Genomic DNA, 14,310 nt, shown 5'->3' on the forward strand with positions numbered 1-14,310 from the left:
AGTATTTGGGTTGTAGGGATAAATCCTAGAGGAACTTTGCCTGAGTCTTATGATTCTGGAAAGCAGCCAAAGTTAAGGAATACACCTCCATTTTGTGTTTGGGGAGGCCCTTATCCCCAAAGAACTGCTTTCCATGAGACTTGCTATAACTAAGATGTCTGGCCTGTTTTTCTGTAACAAGGCTATATTTACATTCTTGTTCTCATAAGTGATTAGCTGAACTGTGGTCCTACAAGCAAATGTGGACAAAACACCTAATAATCTGTCTTGACCAAACTTAAATCTGGCTTTTCTATTGTCCTCTCTTCTTGAATTTCGCCCATCTTCAAGCTTGTGCCTGCAACTGAGAACTTGGGCAAACAGTGCAACAAGGGACAGCCATCCGCCTGACCCGGAAGCATTTCTGAGCATCACTAGGCTTCAAAGAAAATCTCTCCTTCAGTTGCTTGGCCATGTCACCTCAATGTTCTGCTACACACCTGGGTCCCTTTTTATATTGTATTTCTTTTTAAGAAGCAAATCTTGAGGTTTGGGAGAAACTTGTGTAGATAAAGTACTTCACATGTAAGTGTGAGAGTTCAGATCCTTAGTATCCTTACATGTGCTCACATATAATCCCTCATTGAAGAGTCAGAGTCAGGGGAGCCCCTTAAGCAAGTTGATGGAACTATACTATGTATTCAGGGTTTAGCAGAATACCCTACCTCAGTAATAAGTATAGAGTGATTGGGGAAGAAAAACTCTCAAATCAAATTCTTGTCTTAACTCACAAGCTTCTACATACATGTGAACACACATACATAAAAAACTTATTACACCCACATACAATGCAACAAAAAAATAACTGAAATATATAAGAATAAAAAGAACAAGTGAGAAGAAATTTAAAAGCAATTCTCGGCAAGGCATGATGGTATATGTGTATTATTCAAACACTTGTGAGGTCGAGCCAGGAGGATCTGTAGCTCCAAGCCAGCCTTGGCCATTACTGGGTTTGAAGCCAGCCTGGGATACATTAAGCCCTTTTGTAAAATGAAACAAAACAAAAGCAGTTCCTTCTGAAATGTTTGCAGATATTGTATCAGATTGCGATAGTTTTTCCTTATCTGTGTCAGAGTATGCAGTAATTTGTCAATAGGATGTAGTTAGTCCCATTGTGAATAATGAGGCAGGGGGAAGCTATTTCCTTAACATTATTACAAAAACAGTGACAAGGATTTAATTTTTGTTTCCTTACCTACGACTGCTAGGTCACAGGCACCATTCTTAAGGATTTATGTGTAATCCTAATCTGTTTGCACATTCCCATTCTGTCTTCCATGCACTGCTAGCTGCCCTCTGTCCTCCCATCCATGTACTCCATGGGACCTTGAAAGCCCTGCAGCCATCCTTACAAATAACTACCTATGTGTCACCTGCTCTGACATCTCTACCCTTCTTTTCATTTGTGTCTCTGGAATAGTTGGTGTAGCCCCTTGCCCAAGTCCATACTCATACTTTTTCCATTTCTATATGCCCTTCTTCTAACTGTCTCTTAGTACTAACACTTCTTAAATTCTTCTTACAATTTGTGTGTTCTCTGAGTGACTTCATCCATTTTTGTTTCTATTGGTGATGACTGCATGACCAGCTGCAGCCCATCTCTCACCACACCCTTTACTGAGCTGCCTATTCAGAGTGCATCCTCTCGCACGCGTTGGTTAAGAAGCGCAGACATGAGCTATTATCTGCTCTGTATTCCCTGTGCCTCTTCATTCTCTTTACTTACATTTCATACCCCATTATTTACTTTGTAAACTTTTGTTCTGTGTGTAATCTACAGCAAATACTTTGCAAAGTACTAGAGGTAAAGTAATAAACATGAGAGGTTTTGCTCCCTGGTAGGTTAGTGTCTAATGAGAGAGAAAGTCAATAAACAAATAATTACGTGTCATGACTTTATCACTAATCACAAATGCAAAGCATGATATCTAAAAATAAAGAGGCCAGTTTTACAAGTCAGACACTGCCCATGTGTTCTCCCCAGTAGATTTCCTAGTATGCACAGAGACAGCACTAAGAACCTACTTCCTTAGTTCCGATCTTCACACACTTTATACTTCCTGCCAAATAAAGGTTATATGTGCTAAACAAAATCCTTTGTTGTGTAGACTATCTATTCTTATCTCTTGTATGAGGATATGTGCAGAGCCCTTAACCTGGATTCCTGAGCGTTCCACACTCTCTTCACTTGACTGCTTTAGTGTAGCATCCTGTTCGGTTTGGGAAGATCCAAGAAGGTGCTGTCATCCCCACCAGGACATCTTCTTGGGGACATCCTTTCTGGTGTAGCTTTATAAATCTTTTATTATTCTTCCTACCTTCAGTGTGAAAAATGCTTAATTATTTAGGTGTTTCATAAAGACATTTTTTATTGACTATCATCTTCATCTACATTGCCAGTGGTAAAACCTTTCCCAATTTCCCCCCTTCCCTAAGACCTCCAACCCCTCCTCCCCCTGCCTCCATGTATATGCCCCTCTCCCCTACACATTCCCCCTCTCCCCTCTCCGTTTCCCTTTGTTGGGGCCTCTGTTGAGCCTTTACCTGACCAATGACCATTCCTCCTACTGATGCCCAACAAGGCCTTCCTCTGCCACATTTTTGGCTAGAACCATGTGTGCCCCTTGGTTAATGATTCAGTCCCTGGGAGTCCTGGGGCATCTGGGTAGCTGAAATCATCATTCTTCTCATGGGGCTGTAAACCCCTTCAGCTCCTCCAGAACAGTTCCTCCATTGGAAACCCCATGCCCAGTCTAATAGTTGGTTGTTAGCATCAGCCTCTGTATTTGTAAGGCTCTGGCAGGGCCCTTCTGGAGACAACCATGGCATGCTCCTTTTAGTATACACTTCTTGTCCATAGTAGTGTTGGTTTTACTAACTGTTTATTGGATGAATCCCCAGGTAGGGCAGTCTCTGGGTGGCTTTTACTTCAGGCTCTGCTCCACACATTGTCTCTCTTATTGCTCCTGTGAGTATTTTGTTCCCTTTCTTAGAGGAACCAATGCACCCTCACTTAAGTCCTCCTTCTTCTTGAGCTTGGTGAATTGTAACTTGTTTATTTTGAGCTTTTGGGCTAACATCTGCTTATTAGTGAGTACATACCATGTGTGTTCTTTTGTGATTGGGTTGCCTTGCTCAGGATGACACTTTCTACTTCCATCCATTTGCCTAAGAATTTCATGAATTCATTGTTTTTAATAGCTGTATAGTACTCCATTGTGTATATACTGTATACCACGGTTTCTGTATCCATTCCTCTGTTGAAGGACATCTGGGTTCTTTCCATCTTCTGGTTATTATAAATAAGGCAGCTATGAACATAGTGGAGCATGTTCTGGGTATATTCCCTTATTACATGTAGGAGCATCTTCTAGGTATATTCCCAGGAGTGGTATAGCTGGATCTGCAGGTAGCACTATGTCTAATTTTCTGATGAATTGCCAAACTGATTTCCAGAGTTTTTACCAGCTTGCAATCCCACCAACAATGGAGAAATGTTCCTTTTCCCCCACATCCTCTCCAGCATCTGCTGTCCCATGAGTTTTTCATCTTAGCCATTCCAACTGGTAGAAAAATCTCCCATGTTCATGGATTGGCAGGATCAATATAGTGAAAATGGCCATCTTGTCAAAAGCAATCTACAGATTCAATGCAATCCCCATCAAAATCCCAAATCAATTCTTCATAGATCTAGAAAGAGCAATTCTCAAATTCATCTGGAATAACAAAAAATCCAGGATAGCAAAAACTATTCTCCACAGTCAAAGATCTTCTGGGGGAATCACCATCCCTGACCTCAAGTTCTACTACAGAGCAATAGTGATAAAAACTGTTTGGTATTGGTATACAGACCGGCAGGAAGATCAATGGAATAGAATTGACGACCCAGAAAAGAACCCACACATGTACAGTCACTTGATACTTGACAGAGGAGCTAAAAACATCCAGTGGAAAAAAGACAGCATTTTTAACAAATGGTGTTGGATCAACCGGAGATCTGCATGCAGAAAAATGCAAATTGGCCCATTCTTTTTTTTTTTTTTTTTTTTTTTATTTATTTTCCTCAAATCATGGTTTATTCTTTTTCCTCCATTGCACTTTTTCATTCAAATTTGCATTTGTCTCTGCATACATGTGATACGTGTCTGAACCTTAAGCTGACTGGGGTTTTTTGGTGGTATGGTAGTTTTTTTTTTTTTTTTTTTTTTTTTTTTTTTTTTTTATTCGATATAATTTATTTACATTTCAAATGATTTCCCCTTTTCTAGCCCCCCCCTCCCCGAAAGTCCCGCAAGCCCCCTTCTCTTCCCCTGTCCTCCCACCCACCCCTTCCCACTTCCCCGTTCTGGTTTTGCTGAATACTGTTTCACTGAGTCTTTCCAGAACCAGGGGCCACTCCTCCTTTCTTCTTGTACCTCATTTGATGTGTGGATTATGTTTTGGGTATTCCAGTTTTCTAGGTTAATATCCACTTATTAGTGAGTGCATACCATGATTCACCTTTTGAGTCTGGGTTACCTCACTTAGTATGATATTCTCTAGTTCCATCCATTTGCCTAAGAATTTCATGAATTCATTGTTTCTAATGGCTGAATAGTACTCCATTGTGTAGATATACCACATTTTTTGCATCCACTCTTCTGTTGAGGGATACCTGGGTTCTTTCCAGCATCTGGCAATTACAAATAGGGCTGCTATGAACATAGTAGAACATGTATCCTTATTACATGGTGGGGAGTCTTCTGGGTATATGCCCAGGAGTGGTATAGCAGGATCTTCTGGAAGTAAGGTGAAATTGGCCCATTCTTATCTCCTGTACAAAGGTCAAATCCAAGTGGATCAAGGATCTACACTTTAAACCAGACACACTGAAGCTTATAGAGGAGAAAGTGAGGACCAATTGTGAACACATGGGCACAGGGGAAAAGTTCCTGAACAGAACACCAGTAGCTTATGCTCTAAGATAAAGAATTGACAAATGGAACCTTATAAAACTACAAAGCTTCTATAGGAAAAGGACAGTCAATAAGACAAAATGGCAACCAACAAATTGGGAAAAGATCTTTACTAACTCTACATCTGATAGAGGGCTAATATCCAATGTATACAAAGAACTCAAGAAGTTAGTCTCCAGAGAGTCAAATAACCCTATTAAAAATGGGGTACAGAGCTAAACAGGGAATTCTCAACTGAGGAAACTCGAATGGCTCTAAAGCACCCAAAGAAATGTTCAGCATCCTTAGTTATCAGGGAAATGTAAATCAAAACAGCACTGAGATTCCACCTTTTAAGGTGGAACTTTTAAGAGGCCCAGGATAATTGAAAACAAACAAAGAAACACACATAAACAAAGAACAGGAAGGGACAGGGAAGAAGTATTTTCATTAGTGTTTACTTCAAATGACCCAGATTTTGTTTTTGTTGTGTTTTCAAAAGTATGATTTTTTTAAATCACCATTGAAATGGTAGGGGTTTTTTTGATCAATGCTTTCTGAATAACATATGTGCTTGTTCTGAGGCTTTTCAACCTGTTGTAGCATTAGCAAGGTTCCCTTTCAATGCTTTCTTCCTATGCTTCCTCTCCTCTGTGTTCTCCTTCTATCACCAGCTCTCTTTCTACATGCAAGCAAAAAAGCAATACTTGCTTTTTAGTTCAATTAAGTTAGCTCCATTAAAAAAAATATATTCCTGATAGTCCAGAACCCTGTTGGACTGATTTTTAACTCATACTATATTTTTCTTAACATTTTTATATTCTGGTTATTACTTGTTGATTTCTGTTTTAAAATGAACTATTTAGAAAGAGTTAATATGCAAGCATGAATTACCTGTGGCCCACGGCTTTATGAGCCTTAAGATGGCTACGGTGTGATAGAAAGCAATTTATGACTTTGTGAACTTAAGACACTATTAAAATTGCGACTCAATTGTGGGGTTCTTTAATGAGAATTTTATAGGTGACAATGAGGATGTTGCAATGTTGAAAAGTTGTACAGGCTTGCAAGAACATTTCATAGTGATTCTGTAGGATTACCTAGAAGACTCATTCAGGTGTAACTATAGGACTTTTTATCCTGGCTATTTAGGAAGCAGAAGTAGGAAGATGTTTTGAGTTCAGGAATTCAAGGCTGGCTCGAACATCTTAGTTACTATCTCTCTTGCTGTGATAGTGACCTGGTAGAAGTAACTTAATAGAAAGGGGGATTTTTTTTGTTTATAATTTTATTATAGTTCCTTGTGGTGGGAAAGTCATAGGAGGCGACTGAAGTAGTTAGTCACATTGAACTCAGAGTCAAGAATCAAAGGGTAGAAACTGTGTGTGCTCAGCCTACTCTCTCCTTCCTACCCAACTCAGGATTCCAGCCCAAAGAATGGCACCGTCCACAGTGACAGGGTCTTTTATTGTTAACTAACATAATCAACATAACCTATTTTTGGTGTGTGCAGAGGGCTGTCTCCCAGGTAATTATAGCTTTGGAGTTGACTATCAATATTAACCATTGTACCCTGTAGCATAGCAAAGTCCCTATCTCTTCAATGAGGAAATAATGACAAATTCGATGAGGTTCTGTAAGTCATTTTGATCACACTGAAGTTATATCCTTAGCAACATGGTGCTTAAAGAGTTAGTTTCTTACAGTATTCAGCACAACCAGAACGGGGAAGTGGGAAGGGGTGGGTGGGAGGACAGGGGAAGAGAAGGGGGTTTGCGGGACTTTCGGGGAGTGGGGGGGCTAGAAAAGGGGAAATCATTTGAAATGTAAATAAATTATATCGAATAAAAAAAATGAAAAAAAAAGCTCATTAATAATATGAGAGGCCAATAAAATACCTTTGCCTTCTCCAACTACAAAAAAAAAAAAAAGAGTTAGTTTCTTGATTAAATCTCAGTAATGTCATTTTTTATCTGAATGACTGACAAATGAAGTACTTCTTGGGAGAGCAATACTGAATCATATACGTGACAGATGTTTTAGCTTCTTATGCTGGAGGCTGAAGACCTGCTCACCAGGTGCCACAGCTCAGGATAGCATTTTCCTAATATACACTCAGAGTAACGCGGGTTGCCTCTAACCCTGGCCATTCCATGGATTTCCAAGTTGTTTTCTCTCCACTTACTTTATATTAGTTTAGTCTAAAATAACTTAGCTCATTCATTTTTATGACCAAAACATCTGGGAAAACCCAAGCATTTCTATTGCATTTTTATCAGGGTAAGTGAATTTAATTCGGATTTCCTGCAGCTGTTCTTTCCTCTCCTACTGGGTTCTCAGGCATTCATTCCATATCGACACAACACGATTTCATCCCATGGTTTGTAGAAGTAAACTTTCTTTCTATTTTAAAGCAGTTCAGCAGGAACCTGTAATTCTATAAGATATATAAGCACCAATGAGCAAGTTAAGTCTGAGTCAAGATGACCTAGAAAGTTCAAGGCTAGAGGCTACTGACAAATGGCCTCTAGTTAAATGTCTAGAATTTGTTTGCCTGCCTTCCAGTTTTCAAGATCATATGGCCTATTCCTCAATAGAATGGGAGAGGGGCCGACTACAGTGCTGACATTAAAGACCCTGTTGTTCTTTTCAACTTGAAATGGGCTCTGGGAAAGGTAGACTTTGCCTGATTAGTAATTTCCTACCTGCTGTGGTTACTGATGCTGCTGCTACCAATGCGCTTTACAGATACAAGTGTGGCTCTCCATCTGTGACCAGTTACATGGCATGCATACGGTATTTATACATTTTAATGCCATCACTTTAGACAGATGTTTAACCATGCCAACATGTCCTCCTGAAAAATGTATATCCTTTTGGTATGGACTTGAATGTGCCATTATTCTATGGTGATTAGTGTGTATGAAATATGGTTTTTATAAACTAGTTTTGAATTGTGAACAATTTGATTGGATTTTAGGAATAATACAGGCCAGGATTAGAAACTAAAATGAATGCAAGGACTGTGTACGTAAAGCTAGCCTATAAGGAGCCAGCCATTAGAATATAGATTTATTCAGGGCACATATATAATGGTGCCACATCTACTGAGTTACTTATAGAATCAAGTTTTCATACAGGCCAAACTGACACCTGCAGTCAGTCTTTACTGTACTGGTTGCTAGTGTAAAGTCATTGACAACTTGTCTTGATATGACTGTTTGTGCCTAGTCTACTATAACTTGTTATACCATGTTCGGTTGACATTCCTGGGCAGCCTGCTTTTTGTTCTGAAGGGAAACAGAGGAGAAGTGTATCTGGGAGAGGGGAGATAGCACAGGAACTGAGGAGTAGAGAGACAGAATATTGAGGTTGGGATGTAATATGTGAGAGAAGAATAAGTGAAAGATACAAAAAGAAAAAATTACTGATCTGGAAATTACACATTCAAATGAAGCTCACCATTATGTCAATCGGACCCTCAGGTAGTCCCAGTCTGGTTCTGTCACTTACTATCTGTGTAATTTAGAGCAGTTCGGTGAGCCTCTATGTGTCTTAGTTTGCTCCAGAAAATGATGATAATCATCCTGTCTCTATCAGAGGATTATTTGACCTTTAATTGAAAAAAAAAAACTGAATGAAAGAATAGTGCCCAAGTACTAGGCACTTTTATTTTCACTCTTTGGGAAGAAAATTGAAATTCGTGGTGGCCAATATGTTTGTCAGCAACTTGTCTCGTAGCAGCAGTGTTTTTAGTAAGACCCAGGGCACCAAGTTCCTGGATGACTGTGATTACTGGACAAGCATAATTTTTTTAATCTCATTTTCAGCAGGCTCTCCATTAGCTTCACTGAAATAACACACAGCACTCCCGGACATACAACTAATTGACTCATGCCCATGCTTTGTTACCTGAGGTTGGAGGTATATGGCCGGATCTACTTGCCTCATTGGCACCACATGATACTGAGCATTCCTAAGGAAAGCAGTAAGCTACAAGATTTAAAACCATAAGTGAAGATCCAAATATGGAATGGGGCCTGCTGCTCCACATGTCTGAGTGTCCTCCTAGATGGCTAGATGCCTCTGTTAGCACTAACACTAAATTCCAGACATAAACCTAAAAAATGAGCAGGGGCAAATCCCTTGGAACCATGGGAAATGGTACCCACAAAAGCCCCTTACAGCCATCTTCCTGTCACTTAGCAAGGAATGGAAATCATGATGCTCACAATTTATAGCCTTGGTCCAACGCAGAACTGCTTAACATAGCCTATAACTCAAGATTTCCCTCAACCATTTCACAAGTCACCGGAATTACCTGAGGTCCCAGTGGGAAACAAGGGTACGGCGCTCTACTTTCTTACAGGCCATCTGTCTCATTATAGGACATGCACATCATCAGTACAGATGAGAACCAAGTGTTTGCAGCTGTCCAAGAGTGGAACCAGAATGACACCTACAACCTCTACATCTCAGACACACGTGGGATCTACTTTACCCTGGCTATGGAGAACATTAAGAGTGGCCGAGGTCTAATGGGAAATATCATTATTGAATTATATGAGGTATGTAGCCAAAATTACCCCTCCCTGGATTGACCTTTCCTTCTTATGTGTTTTGACTTTATAAGCATGGGTACTATAATCCTGTGTTTGACCCCAGCTATTTCACTTTGCAATTGAATTTTGAGGCAAGGGATATAACCATTTTGTACCCCAGTGCCAGAGAAATAAAGGTACAAGTGCTTGTCTGGTAATGTTCACGTGAGGTGAGTGGTATGGTGTGTGTAAGGGATCCACTGTCTCAGTAAGGTCAGTGTTTGCACATGTACGAGCATGCCAGAACTAAAGGCACACAGCATGATGATGCTTTAAGGAGCCTTTCAAAACTCCATGCCTCTTGCTATGTAACTTTCTAGAAAAAAACCCAATGTTATGCACATGCAGAAATTATTTTTAAAATGATGCTTATAAACATAATTTAGAGGAAAAGAAGAAAAAATTAAAAAATAACTTGTAAGAGAATAAATGTCGTAACATGGTATAATGAAAAATTTCCTTGATATGAATAATAAACACACACACACACACACACACACACACACACACACACACACACGTATATGTGTATAAAATTTCAGATAAAAGGACTCTTTCCCTAGGAATCCACATGAGTGCACATAAAAACCAGAGAAAAATTACAGACCCTTAGAGATGTATTGTTTCCTTATATCTTTAAAGTCAGTGTATGACCGTTGACATTACTAAACAGAGAAGTGGTGAAAAAGTTGGATTATCCTAGGGATGTGATGGGATAAATTGTGCCTTATGTACCTATGTGCCAAAAGAAAACAGTGGCTGGCGCTTAAACTCACACAGGTTGTGTCAAGTGCGCTCAGCTCTAGCTAGGCTCTCAGATTACCTGGATGAGCTTTGCTCTGGTGGATTTCCCTCTCTTCAAAGTAAATGTGGCTTTTGGAATAGAAGCAGAACAGAAGGTTCAGTGCATGGTCCTGCGACATCCTCTGGTTACTGTTTGTCCAAGTTCTGGCATCTGTCACTGGTATCTGAGTTTTCTACTTATTCACCACCTCGTTCCTACAATGTCTCTACTCTCCCATCCCCTTCCCAACTTCATATCTCAATTGTTTATTTATTTAATTTTTAATATTTCACTAAATCCACTTAGTGCTGCCCATTACTACACAAGTAGGGATCATCTATTGGAGCATGTTTAACTTATCACATACTACATTTGTAAAATTATACCAAATCTCCCTCTCTTAGCAAACACCCTCTGTGAGCAGCAACCTAGTCAGGGCTGAGAGCTTGTGTTACCTGCCCCCATGCATGCTGGGATACCAACTGCCTTTATCTTGTGCAAGCCTAAAACAATTATCTCTAACAACAAAGGCTTATTTGAAGAAATGTCCAAGTTTCTTCCTTGATTTGTAAAGACTGGCAGCAAAGTCTAAGGAGCATAGGCAACTTTGATAAACTTACATTCTTTACCTTTAACCTAATCAAGAGACAGAAATATACCTTTGTTATTAACAATAAGCTACAACCTTGGGTAGAGTTTGGAGGAATATTCCTAAGATTTAGAAGACTCTAAGGATGAATAGTCATGTCCCTGTGCTGTCACCCAAATCAAAGAGTATAAACGTTGCTGCAGATGACCTCACAGTAAAAAATAGAAGTCCCAACTGGGAACCCTGGTGTCCATCTCTAATCTCAACACTCAAAGAGCTGAGGTAAGAGGCTCATGAGTTCAAGTCCAGGTTACGTCACATAGAGAGAACCTGTCTAGATAGATAGGTAAGTAGGCAGACAGGCAGGCAGGCAGACAGACAGACAGATAAAAGGAAGAAGGAAGAAATCACTGTTTTTCCATTGTTGCTCTTGACATGATGGGTGAGTTTACCATTGTGCTTTTCATTTGGGGAGCCTGGGTCTCCTTAGTGATTTAGAACCTTGAGATGCTGGTCTGAAGCAGAGCATGAATCAGTATGAAGAATATATCCATATCCATGTAATTTTTTCTCACTACTGAAGTTAGTCTTGTATTTTCAATGTTACCGGGGAAAATGCATGGTGTTACTGATTTTATTGAGAAGAAAACCATAGTACTTAAGGCAATATCTTTAACACAGGCTCTGTGAGCCTGCTTTCCACTCAATTTTGCCACAGTTGATTATGACCATATTTTGTGTTCAAAGTCTACACAAAACCCCCTGGGAGCTTGTTCTTAGTCTGCTGGGGTTTGAATGGGTCAGTAAACAATTTACCTGTTTTACCTGCACGAGGCTAGACCTCAACTGAAGCAGGGAGGAATAAAAAAAAATGGAGGTCATAGCCTTTTGTCTGTTTATGTTTGAGATCTTGTTTTAACTTATCAATTTAAAAGTCCTAGGAATAAATAGTGAATCAAACATTCATCCCTAGAAGTGAAATTATGAACAGCAATGAAGTACAGTAGCAAGCAAGTATGAATTAATCCGGTAGATCCTAAACCAAGGGAGATCATGATCAGCTGTATATGCCCAGTTGTTTTTTTTTCTCAGTGTGACATGTTTTCTTATCAGTCCCATTGACACCCTCTGAAGGAAGTATTGGAGAAGTATAATCCCTCTCGAATGTTAAGAATAGAATGAACCAAGGGATAGACAGACAGGTTAAATTTTTGATAAAGTGTGCTAGCCATCCTAATTGTACAAAATAATGCCTGTCAGGGACATGGGTGAAAACTGGATAATTGATTAGATTTCAGATTCTTGATGGCATTTAATATAAGTGAATAAATTGGAGCCTGACATTATCTAGACCATGACCATATTGAAGATTTTAATGGATGATGCTGTTTTGCACCTGGAGATACATTCTGCGGTTTGTAGTTAAAGCTCAATTTAATTGGTCTCTAGGGGTCATTAGGATTTAACCTTCTTCACTAGAGATTCTTATATAGCCAGAGAACTAGATTGGGAACCATATGGAAAGTTATCAACGAGAATATAATTCTTTTGGACTTCAAGTGCCCTTGAGTAATGCAGCTGGGAAAAGCAGTAAAGTTCTTGTATAATTCGGCCAAATACACACAATTTAAGCAAATGCATTTTGTCTGGTGATACGAGGTCTGATGTGTAATGGCAACCTACTGGACAGGTCTATGTGATACATGGAAGGTAGAAACCAGAGTCCACCTTGCATTGGAAGCCTCATTCTGCTGAGCTGTAGGATCACACAGGAGAAGGTTGATCTCTAACTTGAGATATTTGTAGCAACTTGAAGGTGACTTGGATTCAGCCATAGACGGCTGGAGAAAGGGATGAGGGAGCTTGAGTCCAATAAGTGGAGCTCTGTTTTCATGGAAGGTTGTGAGGCATTGCGGGATAGTGGGGTATGGGTTGTAAGCTGCTGGTCCAGGCTTGGCATGCACTCAGTACAGAGGTGGGCATTCCCACTAGGTTTGCATTTATTTTCTTCACACTTACATCACCAGCAAATATTTATACCTGTGCTCATCCAGGTTAATTTGTGACTATATAATGTAATAAGGCATCACAGCTATTTCCCTTCTCTGAGAGTAGAAAGATTCTTTTAGGAAACTGCAGATATTGGGTTGCTTGGGTCCCCTTTGACTATCTAAAGCAGCTGGTGAAGTATTCCATCTTCCCCATGAGTCTCTTGTGCTGCTTGACAATGCAGAGAAGACAAGGAGAGAAATAACTGGAGGGATGTCCCCAGCAAGCCTTGGCACTAAGGTTCCTTGGAGAAGTTAGTACATCAGCTCCACTGAACTCCTCTAACCGGAAAGCACTGATACAATTTTGAGAACTAATCTAGTGCAGTAATCCCCAGCTATGCCAGTTTATTTGGTAATTTATTCTCTAATTCCAGCTTCAAAGTAGAACATATCCATTGATGTAATTGTGTAGAAGAGAAAGCAGAGTTCAATGGTCAAATGATTATTGTCTTCTTTAAGGTGCGAACAACATACTCCTTTAAAACAAGGCTGGTGTTGACAGTGAACCAGTTGCATGTAGTAATTTGAGTGTCTTTACTTGTATTCTGACAATTTTTCATAGTGTCTTCTTGTAGGTTTTATTTTCATATTCCTAAAAAAACCCACAAATACCCCTTCCAGAACTCACAGTTGAGCCAAGAATTCTTGGTCTGGTGAACCTTCTTTGATGCTTTCCCCTAATATTAAGCATTCAACTCAAAACTCCCTGCAATAATATATTAGCAGCAGTGCCTTAGACTGACACTGTAAATGACAATAAATACACAACTTGATACCTGGCATGGTGTTATGCCTTCAGTCCCAGCCCTTGCAAGTTCAAGGGAAGCCTGTTCTACACAGAGAGTACCAGGCTAGCCAGGGCTATATAGTGAGACCCCACAAACTACATCCAATTATTATAACAAAAATTTTAAAAGTAAAAAGTGAATGAATAGATGAAGTCAATAATAGTAATTCATTCAATCTTAGCAAAAATATACAAATTGTGCTTCATATATGTTCATAAGAAAAATGCTCATGAAATACTTTATATTTTTTCATACTGTCTGAAAACTCCAGACTATTATTTATTTCTAACTCACCTCAAATCATGCAGTAAATTTTTACCCAAGTAGTTAATCTATAGTTATATTTGATAATATTTATTATAGGTAAAGGAGAGTCACATACCTACAAATAAACTTGGACAGAAACCAAATTGATTAACAAGTCATATTAATGTTGATTAAAACTAAATAAAATGAAAATAGTCTCTCACTGGCTAACTACATACCCATATAACATATATGACCAGTGGCCTCAATGGTGA

The 14,310-nt window shown here is 39.4% G+C and overlaps 2 pseudogenes; both read left to right on the forward strand.

The window, feature by feature from the left end:
• LOC127676347 (ubiquitin-conjugating enzyme E2 G1-like) overlaps positions 1-14,310 on the forward strand; it is a 1,073,095-nt pseudogene that overhangs the window by 971,933 nt on the left and 86,852 nt on the right.
• Positions 1-14,310, forward strand: part of LOC127685088 (uncharacterized) — a 251,676-nt pseudogene that overhangs the window by 213,869 nt on the left and 23,497 nt on the right.

Source organism: Apodemus sylvaticus, chromosome 1 (genome assembly GCF_947179515.1).
Source record: "Apodemus sylvaticus chromosome 1, mApoSyl1.1, whole genome shotgun sequence".
Lineage (NCBI taxonomy): Eukaryota > Metazoa > Chordata > Mammalia > Rodentia > Muridae > Apodemus > Apodemus sylvaticus.